Source organism: Barbatula barbatula (assembly GCF_947034865.1).
Source record: "Barbatula barbatula genome assembly, chromosome: 2".
Lineage (NCBI taxonomy): Eukaryota > Metazoa > Chordata > Actinopteri > Cypriniformes > Nemacheilidae > Barbatula > Barbatula barbatula.
The window spans coordinates 26,557,199-26,573,116 of record NC_136767.1 but is presented as its reverse complement, the minus strand read 5'-3'; positions in this window follow the sequence as shown (position 1 = coordinate 26,573,116).

Here is a 15,918-nt window from a genome sequence, read left to right as displayed (position 1 = left end):
ATTAGCCTTTGTCCCCCTTGTGTGATGGATTGGATTCTGGACCTGGCTAAAGCATTGTGCACACAACCCGAGTGTCCTGACCACTGACCACTGACCTCATGATCTTTATCTGTCCATCCAGTCAATCACAAAAGCACTGACTTCTGCCCAAGAAAGACTGCTATCTGATCCAGCTCAAGCTATGGTGCCGCTTTGATAGGTCACATGTGATCCTGGACCACAAAACAAGTCATGAGGGTCACTTTTTTTTAAAAGCCAAAAAGATTTCCATTGATGTATGGTTTGTTAGGATTGGACAATATTTGGCCGAGAGACCACTATTTGAGAATCTGGAATCTGAGGGTGCAAATTTTTTTTACATTTTGAGATAATTGCATTTAAAGACACTCTGAAGCAGGCCGTTGCTAGGAAAAAACAGGTTTGTTTAAGCGCTCTCTATTGGCTTACCGATGTAATGACATTGTGGAAAGCTGAAATGCTAAGCTTTATGTAGATACCAAACTTGAGTGGGTAATTTCCAAAGAGCGGGCAGCACCGAGCGATGTTAGCAGGCGGGTTTCAAAAAATGTTTGTTACCGATTTTGCTGTATTCAGTCAAACATTTTTTTAGTTTTTATATATTTACGGTAGGAAATGTACAAAACATCTTCATGGAACATGATTTTTACTTTAAATCCTAATGATTTTTGGCATAAAATAATATTTGATCATTTCGAATCTGAATATTTACATCACAGAGGACGTAATTATTCCACGTTAGCCACGCAGTACACTTCCTAATAAATGTACTGCTCAACTTTTTAGTTCTGGCAGCAAAACAAATATTTGCTTGCTTTTATCTCTCATCTCTTGTTTTCGTGTGTTAAATTAAAATCGAATGTCTACATTAAATATATAATTAAGTAAATTATAATAAATTTGAATATATAATTAAATGAAGTGTCTACTTGTGAACTTTCAAGACACTGGTCATGTTCTCTCCACCTCTCAGTTCCTTGCGATGTCCACCGCTGGTCACATTGAGAGATGTTACGATCAGCAAACTTCCAGCTATCAGCATCCATCTTGTTCAGCCGTTATCCCTCATGGTCCAGGTATTTGTGTTCAGAGCAGTATGACGACGTGAGGACGGAAGGTGTGTAGGTCCAGAGGCCTCTGAGTAATGGATTCACTTATCTTCCTCTTCTAGAAATCGCCATTCACAAACTGCCACTTGCTTCCTACTCACTGTGTGCACAGGGGGTAGATTAGTACATGACCACACTGCCAGAACAAGAGTCCATGAAATGGCAAGTGCTTCATCAAACTCCTTACACATCCGGGCGTGAATGAGCGCACCCGGCCACTTGTTCACCGGCTCGAATGAATGAGCCGTAATGAAGCCGCCCGTGATCGATAAATGGCAGGAGGTGAAATAGGTTCAAAATTCCCATCTTCTCTTGTTCTTCACATCTGTGACAGCAGGGGGATTGGATCCCGGACAGAGAAAGAAAGAGGAGCGAACTTAGCCTTTGCATGGAGAAAACATCAGCTGTGAAGGGGAACGACGTCTTTGCCATAAATTTCACTAAAGCAACGCTTGAAAGCAAGCCCCTGACAACCGGCATCTTGCTGGTTATTCTGTGGCGAATGCAAAGAGATAAATCAAATGTGACCCACAAGACGCCCACGCAAAACGGGCACAAAACACCTCGGTATGGACATTCAGAACTATTATTATTACATTACAATCGGTTATAATCACAAATGTTGATATAATTTATATAATATAAGTCCCTCAAGGAAGCAATAATTTAACCCCGTGTAATACAATCAAGGCTACGATCATGAATATCCGCAGGTTTCCACTGACAAACGCTCGGACGGCTGCCTGCCGTCTTCCCCTCAGGCCAAAACAATCTGACCCCCAAGGGGGAAAAAGAAACATCACACATGAATTTATAGCTTCCGGGTCAACAAGGTCTTCAACTTAGACAAACAGGCCATCCCAGAGTTGCTGTAAATAACGCTCTCGAGCCGGACCGGGCTGCAGAGCTGGAACCGTCGTCATGGTGAAATGGGAACAATGCTCCCTGCAAGCCGCCAGCTCGGAAGAGCCGCAGACATTTCGCACAGAAAAGTAGGAAGACATGACGCTAAAAAGACTGAATGGATTTCCCATATGTTTTAATATCTATCCTTCCATTATGTGATATATAGCATGTTCATGAGATGAGGAAAACAAAAAGGCTGGCCAATGGAATATGGTTTAAAAAATACCAAAACTCAAGACAAGGGCCTAACAGCATGTTTAGTAATGTTTAGTAATCTTAGTTACTCTATTTGTGTACCGTAGAAGTTATTTAGCAAATCTACATGTAGATATACAAAGCACAACATGTAAAATAAAATATATACTGTGTTATACACAATTATATTATTAAGTATATTTTGTCATTAAGTAAAACTGTTCTTTAACTTGTAAAACTAAAAATACAAATACAATTAAGTCATAATAAAAAAAAATTATTATTTTTGGTCATTTACTTTTATGAAAAGGAATTTAATACATTTAATTCAACGCTGAAGAGCTGTAAGGTTGCAAGCCACATTCAAGCATAATTTCTTAAAGATTCTGGACTAAACCAAAACTCTTAATTCACATTCAGTCTCACCCTTCATTCTGATTTTACAAATATGTCGAGTGGACTTCAGCTCTGGCCGCTGACCCCCCTATGACCTCTCTCCTGCTCGGTCAGGTGGGTCTGCTCTATATCGCTGACCTCCTCACCTGTAGAACTAGTGTCAGCTTGACCAGTGAAGCGTGGGACAGTCAGAACTGCTTCTCCATTCATTGAGACGCGTCCATAAATCCCAGAGGAGAAAAGAAGACCAGCAGCCCCTGTTTATCTTGAAGACCTTCTACTCATTCTGGCTTGATTCATTGCTGAAGGAGCCAAGGTTAATTGTAGTTCTACAAAAAAGAAAGAAAGATCACCTGTGTATGTGTGAGAGAGGTGAGACGGATAGAGAGACAGCAGATAGCTGCATATCAGCACGATGTAGCCTGAAGGGCAGCCGGTAGCGCAACACCAGCAAGACAATAGGCATCACCGTTAAATCATTTAATAAAAGGGGGACAATTTACCTCAATCTATTTATTTTCTGGATTATATATTGTAGACGCAATGCTTATATAGATACATGCATAAATAGATATACTGTAGTATATTGTCAATATAAAACATACAAACTATATAAATAATAAACCATACACTTTGATTTCTTATTTTAAGCCACCATGTAAAAATTCTGTTTTAATTTACTCACCTTCAAGTTGTTACAAATCTGTCAAAATGTATTTGTTCTGATGAACCATGAAAAAGATATTTGGAAGAATGCTTGCAACCAAACAGTTCTTGGCCACCGTTGACTACCATAATAGGAAAAATTGCTTTATAAATATATTTGTTCTGTTGATCACAAAAGAAGATATTCAAGAACTGTTTGGTTACAAGCATTCTTCCAAATATCTTTCTCTGTGTTCATCATAACAAACACTTTCAAACAGATTTGGAACAACCGGAGGGTGAGCAAAAAATGATAATTTTCTTTCTCATTTTTGGGTGAACCGTCCCTTTAAAATAAGTGTTAAGGCCTGAAATCACCAAAATACCTGCCAGTCCATGCATTTTGCTCATAAATCTGACTCTGTGTGTGGGAACTTTGTGAGGGTCAAAGGGGAACTAGAAGAAAGGCTCATTCCCTGCTAAAACAGTACATTAAGGTGTCCTCAGCTTTCCCCGTTGCAGGTGAAATTAAGTCATGTGTGCTGCGGCCCTTCCACCGTCACTGTCAACGCCATCTCGCATGTCCACCTCCATTTGGACGAAACGAGCGCAGCTTTCAGCACGCCATCGGCCCCTATGGTGGCTTTCAACACACGCGTGCGCACGCACCTACAGGGACGCACATCTACACACCTGTGTTACTAACAACAGCACACACCATTTCCCTCTGTTTGTGCACACACCTCAGCAAACAAATTGGAGCAGGCAGAATGCTGAGGGTGTTAAAAGACAGGGGTGAGGGGTTGGAGAGGAGTGATGCTCTATCTCTGTTTGTGGACAAGAAAGTGTTACAAACACTGTACCGACACACGGATACTAACAACAAGATAACAGAAACGTGTCACAATGCGCAACATTAAACATAACATGACACAGATGAAATGATAGGAACTTGGATAATGGATGGAACATATAGAAGGCCAGAGAGTGAAAGATCAACTTCTTCAATATTTATCAATTATTTTGAAAAGTAAGGCGTGATATGCTCTATTCATTCTACATTATAATAATAATAATATAATATATATATATATATAATCCAATTAATATAATTAATATAAAACTAGATAATGTTATATACAGAAAATGTCTGTTATAAAAAACGTATAAAAGAAATGTGAATACAAATGCACATTAATTCAAGAACACAATATACATATTGCATTACAATTATTTAAAAAAAACAATATTTTTCAAACAAAAAAATCTAAATCTTCGTTTTTTAAAGAATTTTTGATTATTGTATTTGCATGCAAAACAGATTACCAAAATCAATTTATAATGCTTTATCCTCTAAAATGCCATTTGTCTCTGGATTTCAACGAAAACATTCGTGTCAAAACCTTTTGAAATTAGAATTTAGCCTCATTCTGTCAGATTTTCCCCCAGCTCTCTCTTTCTTCCCTTCTTCTGCAAATCTTTCCTCCTCTTGACTTTTTCACCAGCCAGGATTCTTACATATATCAAAATGTCCCCAGAAACACTGAGGCAATAAACAACTCCACAGGACAGATTTGGGTGGAAACGCACACATATACACTTGTACACAATTAATGGCGATAAATGAACAGGGACGTTAAATGAATTACACCTTTCCCATGGGCCGGGCATTTTTTCTGAGAATTTCCTTTTGTTTAAATTGGTTTACAAACGAGAGTCGTTTACTATCAGATTACAGAAAAGGGATCGAGGCCTAAGATAGATGCTGAAGGATCGCTTACGTTGCGCGAGACAACATTCCGCACGAGTAACAGAGAAAGAACGCTAGAGACAGAGAGGAAACGGAGAATAAATAAAGAGGACCTTGGCAGCGCTGGAATAATTATGTGCCACTCTATCCAATCTACATAAATAAACGTTGCGCAGAGAGGAAGCTTACAGTTTTGGTTAAAATAATTTTTCAGCTCCGACTCCCCTGTGTTTCAAAACACAGCCTGTTTATGGCAGCAAGCATGTTTTACATTTTACATGAAATATTTAGTTTAGTTTGGCCTGCCTGGGCCGCAATGCTCAGAGGAGATTGATTCCAAGTGTGTATCCCAGCGCGACATTTCCAATCAATCACGGCCCCCCGGCGTTAACAGGAAATCAAGAGGCTTCTTTATCAAATTACTCATCCGAAACCAAAAGCTCTTGTAAAATTAGATACACGCTCATCAGTTAAGACCTTGCTCTTCCTGCGCTATCTCTTGGCCCAATAACAACGCAAACACAAATACCTGTTTTCACCTATTCTGTCCCTTCTGACAGCCTGTCCGCCCCTAACTGGCCCCTGGCCACGGAGCACTCATACCTAGGGACCTCGATCAGATAGTGGTCTGGGCGAGTTTGCCCCCCCAGCCCTGGACCAACAGTGGCTCAGGTCTGGACTCCCCCTCTGTGTACCCCTTACAGACCCACTACAGGCCCTGCTGGTCACACACACAGATCGATGCACTTCCATGAAGAACTGAACGGCTCATTAGGTAGCGCCAACATAGCAGAATTAGTGAGGTAAAATATGACAAGGACCACTCTGCTTCACAGCAGGAAGTTAAACTAACTGTACGCAGTTAAAGAACTAAAATCAGTGGTCTCTCTCGTAAAGGCTAAGATGCAGATTTTGGGTCACTAGAGGTAATCCAAGTTCAATGTGGAGGAAAATCTGATTTTAATAAACTTAAATATCCAGTTTCCATTACATTTCCATCATATATGCATACAGTCGAACCAAATTGTATTCAGACACCTTCCACATTTCTCACATTGTCATAGTTTATTCGCTATAGTAGAAAATGGTCATCAAATATCACAAAAGCTCAGAGTTAAACTGTGTCAGAAGAAATTCATCTCGATAATGTCAGATAACTGATAGAAAGGCACGGATTAGGTTGAATGCTGAATGGCTGTCAGCTGTTACATTTAAGCACACATTTAGATAATAACAATGCAGGGCAACACTTACCAAGCAATGCTTCATTTTCTTCAGTCTGTGGTGTAAAAAGGTCACATTAGCAAGGAAAAAAAACACTTAAGCAGAACATGGTCAGGTAAAAGGGTCTGAATAATTTGGACACAAATTTGTATCAGTTTTACTGGTAGTCCACTGTAGGAAGGATTTTTGGGTATAATGTCACAGTTTACTTTAGCTTTCTATCCTCAAAAAATGTACTACATGCACCCACTAGTAAAACAATCTTAAAAAATGATATCTAGTGACATAAAATGATCTCAGTTTATAGAAAGATATACATAATAATATAAATAGTTATATATATTAAATATATACATTAATATCGGTTAAAACTGTATTAATGCAAACGGATTTTCAAAAATGTAAAAAGAATATTACTGCAGTAAAATAACATTATTTTTACAGTTATTATTATTACCATGAAAAGTGTTATATGTCTTTATCCACTGACATCCTTGGAGCTATTTAAGAAAGGAAATCAGCGCTTTAAAGAAAAAATATTAGTCCCAAAAATTATAGGGAATAATACCTATAAAAAAAGAGCATGAAATATAATACTGCTTCTAAATAACCTACAGTTTTTGATAATCAAAAGCAAATAAAGTTTGATAGGTTGATAATCCAAATTTCTTTAATGTACATTGTAAGAGATATTTAAAATATGTATTAAAATACCATATGCGGCATTGTCTCATTTAGTTATATATATATCTTGTGATTTTTACTTACTACAATAACCACTGCATGACTGTATGTTATAATGCAAAATTGTAAAAAGCCCTATGGAAATCAAATTAAATTTTAAAAAATGTATTGAATGATGCCTTTTCACAACACTGCACAAAACATTGAAACACTTTGAATATGTCCATAAGGGGGTGCTAGAGCACTAAAGTGGACGATGCTTCCATTCCACTGCCACCAGTTTCCAAACCATCCAAAATCTTTTCTGCTCCACCTCACGTGCCTCCTGCCCTATCATAAGTGCAGTATCCTAACAGTGAGCATCTATATTAAGATGAGAGTCGGGCCTAATAGTAGGTAAATGTTTGGCCTTCAGATGAACCTGGTTTTGAGTGACACAGGCAGCTACAGCGATTGGGATTCCAGTGTTTAAATGCCCCGTTATTACTGGGGCAAACAGACAGATATTTGTTAATGAATCCACATGCTTGAGTAACTCAAGACCCAGGAGTCTCTGCTTCTGCCCTGGGGAGCAGCCACTCGCTGACTCGGGGTCAGAGGTCAAGGTAAAAGGTCACAAAGCTTTCAGGTCTCTCTCTACGCTAACAGGCAGTTATCGGGCCTAATGGGTTTGTAAAATAAAAGCCAGTGTAGAATAACGCAGAGTTAAACTGTTGCCGGATTGGACCATGTGTTGCACAAAGTATTTTCAAGCACAAAGTGGGAGAAAAGGATGTTAAAGGTGGGTGACAAAAGCAAGTGCTTGCAAAGGCGCGCTCACACCATGGACAATTAAAGTTAAAAATCTTTAGAATAAACCAGAGTGCATATGGATCCATGTTCAGGATGACAAACAGTACTAAATCAGATCATTTGGCCCCATGTTTCTTCAAGGTTCAAAGTTACACAGCCCTATGGCCAACAGATGTGTGGAGCTAAACGTGCATTTTAGTCAAAATCATTCCTTAGGAAATACCACGAAATATGTTGCGTAGCTGACAGAGTGATTGTAGGACTATATATTCCCGAAACAAGCATGAGTTCCCCGGCACACGTGTTCAGGGGGAAAAACGTTATCCACATCTGAGTTTCTGTGATTAAACATGCTTTCATGTGTAATTAATCCACATCGGTCTACTGGAAAGCAGGATAAGAGAACAACTGGTCTGACAAAAGCATACAAAAACAGGCCCATGTCACCGTTCAGACCGGAAGGGCCCTTGATTGAGGATATACCATTTAGTGAAAAATCTAGAGAGTGAAACCCCCCAAAAATATTGAATCACCCTTGCCACAGCCCTGAACAGATATCAAACATGTTTTTCCTTTTTTCCTCATATCCTGCCGTTTCTATAAGCACTTCAGGCACTGACACGGAAACCAAAACAGTTGGCGGCATCTGCGCTTTAATCTCTTTGAGATTAAATAAACCCATGTTCGTAGCGAGACACGTAGGATGTTAAAAACAGAAAAACACTGCATGCCCAGTCCGTAAACTCATGTTGCACATCACAGTGCACGTGAACAAATAATCTCAATCGTGGCATGTGAATAAATTATCATTCACCGTGAACTTAAAGGGACAGCAGGTACAACAAGAGTATTGCCAAAGTAAAACCAAACTTAGAAACGACTAAATGTGGACATCTAAGCGTCTAATAAAAAATGTATTTAAGCTACAGACAAACAAAAACATCACACATTAAATGTAGATTTACTCATTTAATGTGTTCTCCGGGAATTAAACCCGTGATTTTGCCAGTGCCAGTGCCAGGGCTACAGGAACGCTCCTTATAAGAGAGGCTACCAAAACAATCATTACTGGCATGTTTGACACAGATCTTTCCGTGCACTCAGCGTAAAATAAGATTTTTGGAGACCATTCAGGAATAAAAATCTGTTCACTTACATCACTGCCAGAGATGTCTGAGACATGATATTAGATTTATTTTTGTGGGTAATATTCTATACTAAAGACTTAATTTGGACAACTTTAAAGGTGACTTTCCCAGTATTTAGATTTTTTGCACCCTCAGATTCCAGAGTTTTAAATAGTGGTATCTCGGTGAAATACTGTCCTATCCTAACAACATCATATATCAATGGAAATCTTATTTATTCAGCTTTCAGATGATGTATAAATCTTAATTTAGAAAAATGTAACAATAAGACGAAATATATATATTACAGATAAAAGAACAGGAAAAATGAAAAGAGGAAAATTATAGAATACGCGTATTGTAATATATATGATATATCACTGCAATTTTCTTCATAAAATGTACGTAAAATTATTGCAAGTTTGAACTTGGATTATTATATACACAGTGCTATTTAGCAAGAATGTGTACCAGATATTTTCAGGTGATGTAGAATTGTAATCTTTCTGAATAGAAAGATGACTTAACTTGTGAGAACTACATGAAATATAAACTATTTATAAAGAAACGCAGATGGTTAATACCTTAGATAATGAAATTATCTATAAATAAAATAGATAAAACCATTGAAACACTTTCAACTGAATAATTCAAGTTCAATCAATTATTTTCTTCTCAATATCTTATTAATTTATGCCTTCTGTAACTGTAATGGAGACATGGGAAAAAACTCATTCCCTACACAATATAACTAGCTATACAATGAATCCCATGCATGCATCATCATAACTACAACAATGCAGAAATTTTGGAGTTTGACTACACTTTCTTCGCAACTTGACTTACCTAAACAGTACCTAAACACCAAAAAATGTGTTCGCAGTGACGCTTTAATGCATTTCACGTCCAGTAAAAGCTTCCTTATTGATGATAAAGTGTGCTTTGCACCGAGGTCCCCTTTTTACAGATCATATTGCATATCTGCGAAGGACAGAACAAGTACCTGATCAACATTAAACACAGAGAGCAAGCGCACCAGCGATCGGTTCATTTATCCAGGTGCCTAAGGACCAGAAGATAAGCATCTCACCCACAGCAAGAATAACACAGCGTACCATTGAGGCTGAGTAATTACCTGCCCTCTTTTCCACTACCATTGATAGATCACCTGCGATAGCCATCTCACACCACCGACCAGGTACTGAGGCCCAGCGCTTCTATAGCCAAAGTCACAAGAAACTCAAAACAAAGATAGTATTTATTTGAAGTACACGGTTTCACAGAATACGGGGGTTGATTATGAATGCACATTTAAAATAAACGTAGTTCTGATGAATGCCATTTTATAGTGTTCGTACAGAATGCATACGGCCGCTGAAAGATGTTGTCGCTTGCCTTTGTAGCTTTGCTGTTTGTTGTGTTAAACACACAATCAGGACATTACGCACGTGTTGAATACAGCGGGTATTTTGTTGCTTCAAACTCGCTAATGGTTACAAGTGGCTAAAGGCTAGCAGCGATCGGTTGTGCTAATCTAGACTTTTGAGGCACAGCGCTATAAGGAACAAGATACAGAGCTGTTCCCTTCAAAGGTGATATGTACAGAAACTCAATTTATCACCTGAAAATTCTGACAGATTGACGCATTAGCATCCTGCGGGGACGAGATAATCTGATACACTGACCAGAGGCTAGTTTACAGAGAGCCAATGCTCAACATATAGAACACAGTGATTTCCTCCGCAAGGCATAAATCTGTCTGCCAGTGTGCTCTGTGCACAACAAATTAGTATTTTCCTGAGATTTGGCACAGAGAGCTGGTAAACTGTGTTTATCGGAAAGACATCCAATAAAGGTTTGCCAGATTAAATAACTAACAATTTAGAAGACATTTGTGCTACTATTTAATTATACAGATCCAAACACATTAGTGTGTTTTACTTTAGTATGCATACAATGGTATCATGAACGTTGGTAAAAAGAATCGCCACATCTACAGTCTTAAAACCCAAATATCTAAAGCTTATTAACCATATAAGTCAGACGGGCTACGGCAAAAGGGAATGGAATACCTAAAAGGCCACTGCACATTTAGAGCGGGGTTCATTAATCTTCACAGAATGTGACAGCAGTCATTGTACAAAAATAAATAGTCTAGAGCTCTACCCGATACTGTTATGTGCCAATGGACATATAGAATGTTTCACATAAGAAAGAGGAAGAGAATGTAAAGATGGCTTTTCTGGTTTCTCCTGCGGCGCTCTTACAGTCCTTCCTTTTGGTCCTTTATGTGGAAGCATGTTCTGTTCAAAAGAGGGACGCTCGTGACTTCTTGCCCCGAACACGATCTGATAGAGTAGTGTTTCAAGACATGTGTAACAAGGGTTAGAAGAGGGACAGGACCCTTTAGGGTTCAATTAATTAAAAAACATTGCTGTATAGCTTTGTGAGACATAAATTAAATAAACTAAACGAAAACATTTCTATGAATTAAAACAAAACATGATATGAATTGTATCATTCCAAGACTTAAAGGTTTTTTTTATTTTAGTATTTAAAAGAGCATATGTGACCCTGTAAAAACCATCATGAAAGTTGGATTTCATGAAATTAATTTCACAACGATTTACATTTATGACATGGCCTTTGTCAATATTAAAAATGTCATGGTTATATTTTCACAGAATGTTGCAGATTTTTATGTAGAAAACAGAAAATCACAAAAAATGATTTGCCACTAATGCCACTAAATAGAAATATTGCTAGAGGGCCCTGAGAAGTTTAACATGAAACATTTAAATAATTTACTTTAATAAAAATTAAACATGTTGAAAAACTAAACTAAAACTACAAATGGTCAGAAAATAAAACAAATCTTTGAAAATATGCTAAACATAACTAACAAGAATTAAGGAAATAATGAATTTAGTAGTTTAAACAAGCCTATAAATGAATTGACTAAACCAAACGTCCCGGTTACGTATGTAACCTCTGTTCCCTGATGGAGGGAACAAGACGTTGTGTCGAAGCCGACAGATGGGGTTCGCCCTTGAGAACCAATCGTCTCTGACTATTTTGAAAAGGCCAATGAAATTGGCGAATGAAATTTGCATGCCGGGCTCCGCCCCCGGATATCCGGGTATAAAAGGGGAGCCGGCGTGCTCATTCATTCACCTTTTGTGCTGAGGAGCCTGAGAGCATCTCGTGACTGCTGCAGCGGACGGCTATTGTCGTGGCAAGAAGGACACAACGTCTTGTTCCCTCCATCAGGGAACAGAGGTTACATACGTAACCGGGACGTTCCCTTTCTGTCGGTCTCTCGACGTTGTGTCGAAGCCGACAGATGGGGTTCCTATGGAAAACGCCACGGCACTAGCCGCGTCACAATCTCTAGCGAAGCGACGTTGACCGGCCTGGGCGAGCCACACGTGAGCGCTATCGCGAAATTTGTAACCTTCCAGTGGGCAGGCAGGGGCTCCCAGAGCTTTTGGCAAAGATGAGTAGCCCCTGCCCTCTGCCAACTCAGACGGCCCCATTGGCGAGGGCCGTCCAGTCGTAGGGCTACTGGGTAAGCGCTGTTCCTTCAATGAGGACGTGCGCTACGGAGACCACTTCCCACCCTAGGGGGGAATACAGTGGAGACACCAACATGGTCTCACCAAATAGGGGAGAACTCATGGGAGGTATGTGCGGAATGCCGCAAGGTGGATGTCCACCTGGGGAGGTCATGGGTTGCCACGCGGGGAACCATCTCATGACGACATCTCAGACGGAACCACCCTAGTGGGGGGTTACTACGTGTGGGGCACTAGGTCCGGTTAGAGCTATATGTAATAACTCAGCTTGATACCCGGCCATAGGCGGCAGGGCTGCTCCGCCGAGCCCGCCGCCCTGAGTGCTATTGATGGATGGACGGACTGCCTATTCTTCACCCTTGGGGAAAGAAGGGAGGCAGCCCATAGCGCACTGGTCCACCTCAGAAGGGGAATGGCGCTATGCGCAGGCGTACGCCCCACGACTGCTGGTCTCACCTGCTGGCAAGACTCGAGCTGCCGACTCCCCACGGAGGTTGTAAGCCTCTGCGAGGTATAGCGTAGCCCAACCCGCAGCTCTACAGATGCCTGCCAGAGAGGCGCACTAAGCCGATGCCCACGAGGAGGTCACACCCCGAGCGGAGTGTACCGTCACTCAAATGGGCACGGGCTAGGATCGGCACGCCGTAGTGACGGCGTGTGCGACCCAGCGCTACAACTCTCCTCGGATACAGCACTCCCGTTGCTGACCTCCATAACAGACAAGAGCTGCTCAGGGCCTTGAAGCCCTCAGTGTGGTTCGAGTAGAGGCGCAATGCGCTTACTGGACACCCCACGTACAGGTTGGGTCTTTCTCCCGGTGTGGGAGCGCCTGCAAGTTCACCACCTAGTCCCAAAGGGGGGCGGCGGAACTTTGGGCACGTAAGTCGGCCGGGGTCTCAGGATCACGTGAGAGTCACCGGGCCTGAAATTTGGCAATCGGTGGACACGGAATGCTTGCAGGTGCCTCACCCTCTGGATGGACTCGAGCCCCAGCAGGAGAGCCAACCCCCCTCGCAGAACGAGGAAGGGGCTCTCGGCAGGGCCCGAAAAAAGGGGACCCAAAGGTCCACCTTAAGGTCCCAAGAGGGTACGGGGCGCGGACGAGGCCTTAGCCCCTCGCGCCCTAGAGGAACCTAATAATCAGGTCATGCCGCCCCAGAGGCTCACCAGCAACTGGTACGTGATAACCGCGACAGCGGGTACCCACGTTCCAATGTGGAAGGGGAGATTACTCCCCAGCCTCTCCTGCAATAGGACAGCACGTTCCTGAGCGAGCAATTCCGCGGGTCTTCTCCTCGAGAAGAGCACCAGGACGAGAAGGGGCGCCACTTAAAGGCATCCAGCCTTGTGGGCATGGCCCTTGCCTGAGTGACAGTCTCCACCACTGAGGGGGGGTAGGTCATCCAGGAACTCCTCGTCCCATCCAGGAGCCAGACCCAGAGGTCCGGCTCGAACGCCACAACGTGTCCATCCCCTGCGAGTAGGCCCTTCGCCAGGGGATTTGGCCAGGGGGAGTTGTCGTCAGGAGTATTAGCTCCGAGGACCAAGTGTAGTTGGGCCCGTAAGGCGCAACTAGCAGCACTTGATACTCCCTTCCCAGACCTTGCACAGGACCTGCGCAATGAAGCTCACTGGGGGGAAGCGTAGTTCCGCTTGTCCCGCGGCCAACTGCGCGCTAGGGCCTCCGTGTCGAGGGGGGAGCCTCGACCAGGGAGTGCCCAGCGGCACTGGGGGGTGTTCAGGGAGGCAACAGGTCCACCTGTGCCCGCCCAAACCACACCCAAGCCGGCCGCAGTGGTGGAGTCGTCACTTCGCACGAGGTGTCAACTGACGAGAGAGCGCTTGGCTGTCTGGTTCAGGACACCCGGTGGCGTGTGACCTGCAGGGGCCTTGCCACCTGCTGTCTCCACCAGGGGTGGAGTCGTCACTTCCCACGAGGCGTCAACTGACGAGAGAGCGCTTGGCTGTCTGGTTCAGGACATCCGGTGGTCATGTGACCTGCAGGGGCTTTGCCACCTGCTGTCTCCACTGGAGGCTGCGCGCTAGGGCCTCCGTGTCGAGGGGGTCCTCGTCCAAGGAATGCCCAGCGGTACTGGGTGGTGTTCAGGGAGGCGACAGGTCCCCCTGTGCCCGCCCAAACCACACCCAGGCCAGCCCGCAGGGGTGGAGTCATCACTTCCCACGGGGTGTCAACTGACGAGAGAGCGCTTGGCTGTCTGGTTCAGGACACCCGGTGGGCATGTGACCTGCAGGGGCTTTGCCACCTGCTGTCTCCACGGGAGGAGGCGTTTTTGGGCGATTTGCGATGACTGCAGCGAGCGAGTGCCACCCTGAGGTTTAGTACGCTACGCCGGTCGTGCTGTCCGGGCCAGTATGCTGGCTCTGCACGAGAGGCCGGAGCCTCATCAGTGCAAGCAGGACAGCTAGCAACTTGAAGGCAGTGATCTGCCAACGCAGGCGGGGGCCCGTCCAGCGACCCGACACTGCGCGCCCATTGCACACTGCACCCGCACCCCGTAGGGAGGCGTCTGTCGTTCCACGACCGGCCTCAAGACCTGCTCGGGGTTAGGATGCGACGGCAGCAGGTGTAATGACGATACGCCTACTGCCGGTGCGCCACGCTCTCCAGGGAACTCATCTCTGTAGTCAGTGCTGTCGCGGTCCCATGTGCGTCAACCCGAGGGGGACAGGCCACCCCCGAGGACACCATGCCCAGGAGCCTCTGAAACTGATTTCAGGGGACCGCTGGCTGCTGCCTGAAAGTTCAAGCAGCTCAGCACTGACTGTGCGTGCTCGTGAGCGAGCACGCCGTCATGGAGACAGTGTTGAGTTCTCTACCAGGAAAAGGGGGAGCTCCGCGCCAGGGAGAGCTGCTCTCTTTTTCCCGGCTGACCCGTTTACTGACATGCCAGCCCCTCGACAGTGCCGAGGGAACTGTACATGAGAGTATGCGGTCAGTTGTCATGAACCACTCCTGGCGTCTGACAGACACCAGGACGCGCTTCTGCGCCTCCCGAACGGCACCCTTGCAAGGTGCTGCTCAAGGTATGCAGCGACCCCTGGTTTTGGGGATGATGAAGTGCGGCTGTCGAAGCCACTGGACATCTCGGCCGAGGGGACGGTTCGATCGCCTTCGCTAGAGGGGTGGCAGCCCCGGCCTGGAGCACAGGAACATCCCTGCCTCTGCTGAGGTAAGAGGATGCCTGAAGTCCGGCGGAGGTCTGGCGAGCTGGATCGAATGCCGAGACGGACCACACTCCCAGCCACCGTGATGGTTTGAAATGCTAACCAAGCACCCAGAGACCTCACAGGGGGGGCTGCGATCTACTTCATCAACCCGCGGGGGTTGGTTCAATGACTAGCAGTGCTGTTCTCCCCGGGGGGAACGGCTCCGCTAAATCACCTGCCAGGCGATGGCGCAGCTCGACGCACCGTCGAAGCGAGAGTGCTGAGGGCTGCTTTATACTCGTCATTGCGTGCCGCCACGACGCAACGTC